Genomic DNA, 11,484 nt, shown 5'->3' with positions numbered 1-11,484 from the left:
AACAAATATCCTTAATTTCAACGCCGGCGGATTCTGAATAATTAAGCATATTTTCTTGTTTTATTCTCAATTCACCCCATGATGCATAAGTGCCGATATGTAGTTGTTCTAGCAATTCTGTATATTTTTATTGATATAAAATGAATCGGTAGCGACTTTGAAAACAAACTCAGAAACTCTATTTATCATCGATAATAGATTTATCGAAACTTACGCGAGCATTGAAGATCTTAAATGAATAAACTGCGGTGACTCACCATCAATATAACTCACAATTGTACCTAATTTAGTTCCCTCTGATAAATTAACATTACTTCGACTTATAAATGTGCTTCCATTCGTTGTATCAGCAATTATAAAATCTAGTTCAGCATCATCGAAAATTAATCTTGTACAATGTCGTTTATGATCATATGATCCTCCTTGGGTGAATGTACCAATTATTTTTCTGCCAAGATCTTCTATTATTTTATTTTCAGAATCGATTACATCAGGATTTTTATCATCATAATATTTCTTTTGTTGTGGTAACCAAATTTCTTTCTGCGGACGATATGATATAATTGCTTCACTTACTGTTAACAATAATAGTATTTTTACATCAAGCATATATTGTAATAATGCTGTTGATACCCACATTTGTTCTGAAAAGTGTTTTCCAAACCAGACATAGCAAATCGGATGAAGATTTTCAGCACACTTAAATGACTCGATACAAGCGAATCCAGTCAAATCAAAAACTGGTAATGGTCCGTTTATCGATACTCTGGTCATCTCATGTGTTGGATGTCAAAATCGCTCAAAATACTTAGAACACTCTCCCATACCAAGAAAACATCCCTGATAACATGTAACCATATCAACCGAAATAACATCCCTCTAATCGTATTTAGTATTCCATAATCCACAATGTCCATATCCGACACAACTGCTTTGTATTTCTTCAAGAAAATCCAATCATGTTGGCTTCCACGATTCTCTCTAGCAAAATGAGCAGCAACTGAAGGAACGGTAAAACATTTACTCAGTAATTGTTCAGTATCGTCATGGGTATATTTCAACGCAAGATTGTTCATTTCTTCATGGAGAGATTCTTTGCGATAAATATTTCCATTAGGTCATACAAACTGATCATAGTTTCCATTATCTGAACTTTGAAACAGGCACAGGAATCATTCTTATTTTCATAATATATATGATGATTCAAACAAAGAATAAATGCAAATGGCTTATGATAGGTTCTACAAGTCCCTATAACAAAGCTTGCATAAACGAATTCTGTGGATATCATTTACAAGGTGTGTGGAGAGGGAGTTTAGGACCTAAACCATGTTCGAAATGTGGTGATGGGGTTAAAGGGTTTCAAATTGTACTGTAATTTCGACTACATTCCAAGTGCAATTACATCCTCCTTACTGCACTCAAAATGAAATAAACATATTCCAAAGTGTCTTTTTGATAATTGCAATTGAAAGACTTCATATTTTCCCCCACATTAAAATTTCAAACATTCAATGACAGAAAAGAAACACACTCTGCTGAAATCAGATGTACTTCATGTAGAATTGGCACAGATAAATCCAGTCTATAATCAGAAATTTCGTGGAAAAGACAAAATACCAAAGTCTATTCATTCCAGATCAAATAGAAAAGTTGTTGCAATGTGCATTCATTCACAATATGACTCCAAATTTCAACTTTAACTAGACCAAAATGCCATTTTGTTTCGAAAGTTATGTCTAGCAAGTTCAAATTTACATGAACATGTGCACGTTATTAATGTTGTTGTGTAATGATGAATCTGACCTTGTGTATTTAGTTTGGAATTCAAACATACATTTAATTACTTTGTTTCATGTAGTGTATTTTGTTTACACAATTAAGCCTTAGATAGAATATAATTTTTTTATACATGTATATGTGTGTACCAATGAATGGTTTTCAGCCAAAGCATGAAAAATTACATATGCATTAAATGTTTTAAGTATTTTTAATTTAATATGCACCAAGTTGCTGATTGTCCCTGAAGTATATAGTTTAGTCGCCCATCTTTTTGAGCCAAGAGGATGTGTAAAATATTTTCACAGTTACCTGACTTATTTGGGTTGGATAATGCATGGTATAGTACATATCAGTGTGGCACTTTGTGGATCCTGACCATCGTACTGTAACAAATCATACTTATACAGTTAGGAGTTTAATTGCTGAAATTATTTCTTATGTCCAGGTAATGAAAAAGGCCACCCAGAGGAAAGAACATGAGCCCAATTTTGAGGGGAAGAAGTTCAACCTCAGCCTTGAGGAGGACTGAGAGCAGAACAAAGGGAATAAGAAGGAACCAATCTGCAGCAAGGAGTATAAATATGAAAGAGAGTAAGTAATAAGCTGCATAGAACTGACTAGAAATCTAACTACAGTGCACACATCATTCATAAAAACTATGTGGTACAAAAGACAGTACACACAAAGTGGATTGATAGGGGTCTGCCTAGCTGGTTATTAGATCTGCTTGTGTATTTGACAAAATATTCAAATGCCTTACGCCATTTCAGCCTGCGATAAATCTATCATAGGTGGATATCAACTCTAAAGTGGAACACAGGTCTGATTGCACCTGTGACACCTGAATGTTACACTGAAATTTGGTGTAATGAACTGACATCTACACCTGCACAAGTGAAAGAATGTCATTACTGTATGTACTGTGTACCATGATGTGGGCTGGGGGAAAATATAAGATCCAGGTGAGCTTGAACCTGTGACTGCCAGATTCAGTCTTGCACACCTTAGACAAACAGAGTTACCAGCACATACTCTGATACTGCTTATGTCTGTAGATGTTACATTTTTAAACGTTCTCTAAAATTTCTTTGCAAACAAGCTCCAGAATTGAGTAATGGCTTCTTCCATTTTGTTATATGATTATAATACATTAGAAATGCTGTTTCTATTTTTTGTTTTTATTATTAACACATATAAGGAATTGTTTCAGGTGTGAAAATATTGGGATGAAGAAATATGAAAATTACTTTGCCAATAAGGGTCTAATTGTCTCACACTTAAATATATATTATATCACATTTTAAATTCAAAACTTGTTTCTTAATATTCAAAAAAATGTAATATATAATAGAATAAACCATGTTAAAATTGGGTGGATAAACTATGGGCTGTTCCAGTGAACATGGAAAGGCAATTTTAATTTGGTGTAGTCACCCATAGATTCAGTTACGAATTTTCCATTGTTTTCATTTTAAACTTTTTGAGCCAGAGTACCCTTGCATCTAGTTTTCAGAAAGTGCCTCCCTGAAGTACCATGTATGTTCAAATGAAACAGTCTTAAGACACCTGTGGTTGCCTCCCTTGAGTCCATGTATGTTCAAATGAAACAGCCTTAAGACACCTGTGGTTGCCTCCCTTGAGTACCATGTATGTTCAAATGAAACAGTCTTAAGACACCTGTGGTTGCCAGATGCATTAGTGTCATTTTATTAAAGTGGTACTATTCACGTTTGCTAATGTGGAACTAGTTCAAATATAGACTAGAAATGTATGTTCATAATGACATTATGTGCTCCAGCTGGCGTCTAGCTGTCAGGCAGGGAGTTCAAAACGCAGAGGAAAAGAGAAGAATAAAGCAAGCTGAAAAGAGAAGGATAAGCAAAAGCGTACTTTGGAGCTATGCCATCGTCTCTCGTAGACGGACGGATGCCAAGAATGACATTATAAATAAAGTTTTACTGTATGTCTTTAACCCATTTAAAGTCTCCAGATTGGAAATTTCCAGACCAAACCAGTTCATAATAAAGGATTTCATTTCACATTCCTGACTCAAAAATAACTCAACATTTGTTGGACTCGTTCACAATTCCTGGTAAGCTCCAATCATTTATCTTTCATATACGATTTAGACAAAGGGAATTAACTCTTTCAGAATTAATTCCCTTTGTTCCCACTAGGTGGCAACCCATTTCCTGGATGCAACCAGTTTAGGACTCATGGTACTAATTCAGTTCCCATAGTAAACCTATGCAAACACCATGATATTAAAAATTCAGTAACTTAAAAATTTTGAGTGCTCATGATCAAACCTATATTTATCAGTATAGATGAAACCTGTATGTCAGCTTATGTGTAGAGGAAAGGATATAAGCCATGGCATTTTCTGGACCTGCATGTGTTTGAAACATGTGCTTTCAATTCCACTCCAAAGAGTCAGGTGCTAATTTTAGTATTGAGTGTTCCAAACTCAAGACTGTTAAAGGTCTGAAATTCCATCAAGAAAACAATGTCTCTATTTTTTTTCACGTACAACTAGGATAAGCTCTCAAAAGATTCTTTTTCCTACAACATAACTTACATTATTAACCAATCCTGGTCAGCCTAACCCATATATATACTCTATTTTAGGTTGACCCATTTCCAGGCTGGTTCCCATTTTTCCATGCCATTAGTACCGTGTGTCCTTTAAGCTTTCACATGTAACTATGAACAGTACCTTCAGTTCCCTTTATTCTGTCTAGGCATCCTTGCATATCCTGGATGTGACCAGTTTAAACTTTCACTTGCAGCTGGCAACTGTGAACAGTGCCTCAGAAAAATCCAGTGCAATGTATGGTATGTGCAACATTTGGATTTCTTTGGGTAAATTTATTTGTATTTATGCATTTTTTTAAAACCAGTTATTGGGGCCCCGAGTGGCCGAGTGGTCTAAAGCGCTCTCCATTATGGATCACTGCCATCTCACCTCTGTCTGCATGGGTTCGAGTCTCGGATTCGGCCAATGTGGGTATGTGAGAAAGCTTGCCAGTAGCTTCTCGTGGGTCGGTGGTTCTTTCTGGGGTTTTCCCCGAGTTCTTCCTCCATCATTAATACTGGCCGCCATGTATAGCCATGTGCTGAAAAATGGAGTTAAACCCTACAACAACAACAACAAACCAGTTATTACCAGTGTTAACATTAAAGTTTTCACTGATTTCACTGATTATAATTCCTCTGTTAATGGTCACTTTATCACACACTTCTTAGGTCATCCTGATAAGATGACTGAACAGTGTATATGTTTGTCAGATGTTAGATGGATTTATTTGTTTTTTCTTCTGTCTTTATTACATAGATGTCATTTAAGTGCAGATGCTTTAAAAGTCATTGGGGACAACAATGAGGGATGCATGGCTTGCACAAAATATTCTTTCTCACCTAGACAGCATGCAGTATGGGCATATGTTTGGTCCAGTGTCTTTAGGCAGTTGAAGGCCTTAGCATGTACTTAGTCTTCTGAACCCAAAGTATTAAGCACTCATCTGAATTTAGAATCATTAACCAGTTTGCCCCATCCCCAATGAATATATCTAAAACTGTACATGGTGGCTATCAGATTTGATCCATTTGAAGCCATGCCAAGGCATTCCACTCAAGCAGTATTCGAATTGCATATGATGTGAATAGTACTTGTCCTTTCTTAACACTTTTTTCAATAGAGAGAGTTTCTTACTTGTATCAGCTTGGATCTTCTTCCTGCCAATATTATCATTCATGCATCTAAGAAAGCATCCATCAGAACATTCATTTTAACGAGGAAGTTTCTTCAACTTTGCAGCCTGCTCAGTGCAGCAGCGGACCTGTTAAACCTTTATATGAACCCTCGGCAGATGGTCCTTGTGGCACAGTGGTGCCTGGTCTCAGGTGGTTTAGGTCACCAGGTTATGATTTTGAACAAAATCATACAATGTTTGCTTTAATGGTAAGACTGAGTTTGTTAGTGGCAGGAATACATTTGAAAGCCCCACAACAGGAATTCACAACCTGTGCAGGTGCCTGTTGGTCATGATGGTTGGGGGCGGGGGGGGGGCACACTTACTACCAGACTAGGTGATGTCAGAGGCAAGTGAGAATGCTCTTTATTTCAGTGTATTGGAAATAATCATTCTCAAAACCTCCCCCAGTTTTCTGGAATGTATCCAAAGGAAGATGGTTCTGACAATGTTTGATGGTTCGTCATAATGAACTACCTCTTCAAACTAACGGGGACAAAGTTACTGAACCTTTGTATTGTGTTATAGGTGTACCTTTGCTGGTATGCCAAATACCAAATCTGACACATCCCAGGTAGGCTCAGACACCACTTTGGTGTCCTAGTGGTTAGAGCATCCATCTCCGATGTGGGAGGTTGAGGGTACAAACCCTGACTGAGTCATACCAAAGACTTTATAAAAATGGTACTTACAGCTGTCTCGCTAGGCACTCAGCATTAGGAGATTAGTGTTAGGACTGGTTAGCCTGTTGTCAAGATAATGTGGCTAGGTGGGGCATCATGCTACATGTCTGTGGCATGATGCCCCAGTGCTTGACATCTTTTTCAGGTGTTGTATAAACTCATGATGTGCCCCTAGTGGAGTACCTGAGTAGAAGTTGGATACATGTGCATTTCCTATTGTGACCTATTTTCCTAATGTTAATGTGATATGGTAGATTTTTTTTTCTCTCCAAAAATGCTTACTTGATCACCTTACTATCAACCCCTCCCACCCTTCCCTGAAAATTTGAGTATCCTGTTTTAGATTTTTGCTCAGACTTCAACTAGGATATGGGTGGCCAGCTGGCATTATCTGTAAGAGTAACTTCTTTTCATTTATATTAGGGGTGTCAAACATGCGGCCTGCCAAGCCATATCCTGTGTCACTCTAAATGATTGGTGTCACAAGGTGTCATGAGACATAACAAAGATGGTGCAGCCCATGGGCCATCGAAAATGCCCTCATGCAGCCTTCAGGGTGGTTTGAGTTTGAGACCCCTGATCTGTACAAAGAAAAGACCTTCATCTATATGATGTAAAGATTTTTTTCGTCTTTAAGAGAAGGCTGGATTTAGAGGTAGCAAAGAGGAATTTCCTAATGTTAATGTGATTGGATCAGTATTTGCAAAGCAACATTTATTTATTAAAATATATTCTCTTTCAGGAGAGAGAAAGATACACCCCAAGGCCCAGGCACTCCAGTTCCCAACCCCATATGAAAGGTAAGCGATTCAAAACAACAAATAATGTCATAACAACCTTTGTATAATGAGTAAATGACAGCAATAGGTTTGGAACCAGGAAAATGTGAATAACGTAGACACAAATCTATTGTTGAATGATGCACCATCAAATCACTGTTCTGTTTGATAGAAATCTGAAGCAAAATAACATTATAGATACTGCTGTCTCTATTACATAACAAAACAGCAGGTCTGGGTCTTTGCTGTTGTGTACATTAGTGGACATGAATTATGGTATAAAGATGTGCTTGATTTGACTGTGAACTAGACTTAATGTGACAGCATGTGAACTAGACTTAGCACACTTTATTCCATTTACCAGTTATAACCATTGTGTCCAGAAGCTACTGATGTGTGTAGTGTGCAATTTCAGTGAACATAAGAAACTTAAACTTAGCTTTAAAAATCTGTATTTTGGTTAGTCAGTCTTTATAATATTTAGTTTTGTTTTAGAAGGGTATATTTTATGTTTCAATTGACATGCTGAATTAGACTTAACAGTGTATTTATTGCTATAGATAAGTTTTCCTGGCTTCATTTTACAGTCTTATGTATTTATTGCTATAGATACGTTTTCCTGTCTCCGTTTTACAGTCTTATGTATTTATTGCTATAGATAAGTTTTCCTGTCTCTGTTTTACAGTCTTATGTATTTATTGCTATAGATAAGTTTTCCTGGCTCCATTTTACAGTCTTATGTATTTATTGCTATAGATACGTTTTCCTGGTTCTATTTTACAATCTTTTTACTGCAAGAAGTTTTATTTTATAACTCTTATAATTTGTAATATGGACCACTAAGGTATATATCTGGAACAGTATCACTGATACTTGGTTATTTAAAAAATAAATTTGTAAACAAAAATATAATCCCTGAAAGAAATAATTAGTCATTAATCAACCCATGTTTACAAACATAATAAAGCAATTATATGCAATCAACTGAATGACTGCAGTTGGCATAACTGGAAAAAAGTATCAGTTAAAGTTGGTAACTTGGAAGGAAGTTAGAAAGAAGTACATGTAAATGGAAATAAAAAAAGCATTTAAAAAGGAAAGTGGAATCGGGCAATAATGGACTGATCAGAAAGTAAAGAAAGTATATTCTGTTATTACTGGACAGTACATTCAGTTATTACAGGAAGAAGATAAAACTCTAAATTATAATTAGTTGCCTAATAATATTTAGTGAAATAAAACAAAGAAATGAAGTTTCAGATAGTAATTATGCTTTGGGGCTGAAAATGCCAGTGGTCAGTGTCTTGGACCAGGCAGCTTCCAACACAGTCCTACTGATTATTTCCAGTCCATTGGACTGAAAATGCGAGTTGTCTGTGTCTGGGACCAGGCAGCTTCCAGCACAGACCTGGTGATTATTTCCAGTCTGTAGTCCATCGGACTGGAAATGCTAGTGGTCTGTGTCATGGACCAGGTAGCTTCCAACACAGACCTACTGATTATTTCCAGTCTGTAGTCTGTTGGACTGAAAATGCCAGTGGTCTGTGTCTGGGACCAGGCAGTTTCCAACACAGACCTGCTGATTATTTCCAGTCTGTAGTCTGTTGGACTGAAAATGCCAGTGGTCTGTGTCTGGGACCAGGCAGTTTCCAACACAGACCTGCTGATTATTTCCAGTCCATTGAACTGAAAATGACAATGATCTGTGTCATGGACAAGGCAGTTTCCAGCACATATACCTGCTGATTATTTCCAGTTCATCATTACATCGTTTACTTCTTGCTTCCAACACCTCAACAGTCTGCCTTTTATATGAGCCACTAAGGTTTCAGCGATTCAGCCCTTGGGTCAATGTATTAGCATAGCTGCCAAGTGTCCTGTTTTTTTTCTATATTTGTCCCATATTTTGGACCTGAATACGGGTGTACGTTTTTTGAGCCAAAAAATGTTTTTTAATTTTAAAAATTAATACAAAATGTCCTTGCTATCTTCAGTTTGGAATGGGCATTCGGTTCTATTCAGAGAGAAATGTATTGCATGCATATAGGAATACAGTTCTACAGTATGATTGGTTCATGTTGAATAGGAAAGCAGAATATTCAGAATTTTATACAGGAAAGACAAGAAAACAGAACTGGAAGGACAACTGTGTCGTCTTGTTTAGATTTATGAAACCATCTAGTAAAGGAGAAAACTTTGCATATTGCAAATTATGTAACGTGATTTCGCTACTGGGCATGAAATACAAGAGCACAAAAAAGCTAATAAACATCAGCTTGCTGCTTCATCATACACAACTCAGCCTGAACTTATGATGTATATAAATACCAGAGATAACCTTGATGTAATTCAATTGAAATTCGGTTTATTAAATTTTTTTTTAGAAATGAACCTTCAGTTACTGGTGTTGCTGGTGATTTATTTCGCACACGTTTTCCAGACAGTAAAATCACAAAGGATTACTTGCATGCTAGAATGAAAACAGTTCAGGAAGAAAATAACAAAGATTTGAGATCATCAATGAAAGTTGGTACATTGGAATCAATAATGATTGAGAAAAGAAGAAAGGTGTGGAAAAGGCTCCAATAAACAGCCTGTGTGCTGCACTCTTTCACCTTCATAATGGGTACTCGAATGGAACAGGGTGCCCGTCCAGAAGGTGCAAGTGTGCAACACATGTATCTTTGACATTGAATAATTATGTAAGGCACTATCCTTACTACCTAATCAGTGTCTCCTTCTGCAACCCCTTCTCTCAGCAAATGGAGAAAACCCCCACCCCAAGGTCATTCCATTGAACGTCGACTTCATCTAAATGTCAGGCAACCATGAGTTAAATCACATGTGTATAGACTTATAGTAAGAAACAGCATCATGCAGAATAATCAGCGTATGAAAGGGTTTTAGTTTATTACAAAATACAGAATACATCAATGGGGTTGTAGTGTGAAGATTTCCAAAATACAGCTATTAGGAACATTTAGTCTCATGATATCCAAAGTATATCAAAGAGGCTTGTAGTATAATGATTTCCAAAATACACTTAAGGGCCTTTTTCATAAAGATTTTGAAATACAAGCTGGAAGCAGACACTTTAGAAATACAGTACAGCAGATATGTTTCAAATGTCTGATTAAGTACTAGAATATACAGTTGTCCCTTCTTATAAATTATTTCATCTTAATGTGATTCTAGTCATAATGTGATGCATGTATAACAGCATGGCTGGAAGAGAAAGTGATACATATTTATTTCTTCTGAAAACACCAAAAGTTTAAAAATTTTGATAATTCCAGCTATATCACAGTTCAGAATATAATGCATTTCCTGCTAAATCGATGTTCACTATATGATGCTGTTCTCCATATATTGCATTTTGTGCATAAAAGTGGTTCTCACTTTAACATGGTTCGATACATAACAGTCAGTGATACACATTTATTTCTTCTTGAAAACACCAAAAGTTTACAAATTTTGATAATTCCTGTTATATCACAGTTCAGAATATAATGCAGTTCCTGCTATATCATAGTTCAGAATATAATTCAGTTCCTTCTACATCACAGTTCAGAATATAATGCAGTTCCTGCTATATCACAGTCATATAATGCAGTTTCTGCTATATCACAATTCAGAATATAATGCATTTCCTGCTATATAACAGTTCAGAATATAATGCATTTCCTGCTATATCACAGTTCAGAATATAATGCAGTTCCTGCTATATCACAGTTCAGAATATTATGCAGTTCTTGCTATATCACAGTTCAGAATATAGTGCAGTTCCTGCTATATCACAGTTCAGAATATAATGCAGTTCCTGCTATATCACAGTTCAGAATATAATGCAGTTCCTGCTATATCACAGTTCAGAATATAGTGCAGTTCCTGCTATATCACAGTTCAGAATATAATGCAGTTCCTGCTAAATCAATGTTCACTATATGATGCTGAAAAGTAGTTCTCACTTTGACATGGTTCGGTACATAACAGTCAGTGATTTTAGATCCAGATATCGTATTACAAGGGAGAGTTATGTAAATTTGTATGTGTGTGTCTGTGTGTTTGTGTACACACTCACCCTTGTATTAAAAAATAAGAAATATATGAGTATGTTTACATTGACAATCTTTTTAATGTAGAATATTACATGATGGTTAATGGTCACATCAGTTAAGATAATTATCTTTGAAGTGTGAAAGTCTTCACATAAAACAAAAAGTATGTTCCTTCTCATTCATGTTGCAGATTTCTTTAAGGTGAAAGACTTGATCTTTCTGTCTGTCACTCAGATGTTCTGTCCTTTCATTTTTCTCCTTCAAATATATTCCCTGATCACATTAACATTTAAGATATAAGCCTGCTACCTTCCGAATCCAACCCTACTAAAGAGATGAAAAGTTGTCTTTTCTATTTCATGTAAAGGGCAATAACCTTTGCCCATCGCCTCTTCTTGATACCACCAGTCTCTTTCAGTTTTTCTGATTT

This window comes from Sinohyriopsis cumingii, chromosome 16 (genome assembly GCF_028554795.1).
Source record: "Sinohyriopsis cumingii isolate HCF-2022 chromosome 16, ASM2855479v2, whole genome shotgun sequence".
NCBI classification, from domain to species: Eukaryota; Metazoa; Mollusca; class Bivalvia; order Unionida; family Unionidae; genus Sinohyriopsis; species Sinohyriopsis cumingii.
This window is presented reverse-complemented; position numbering follows the sequence as displayed.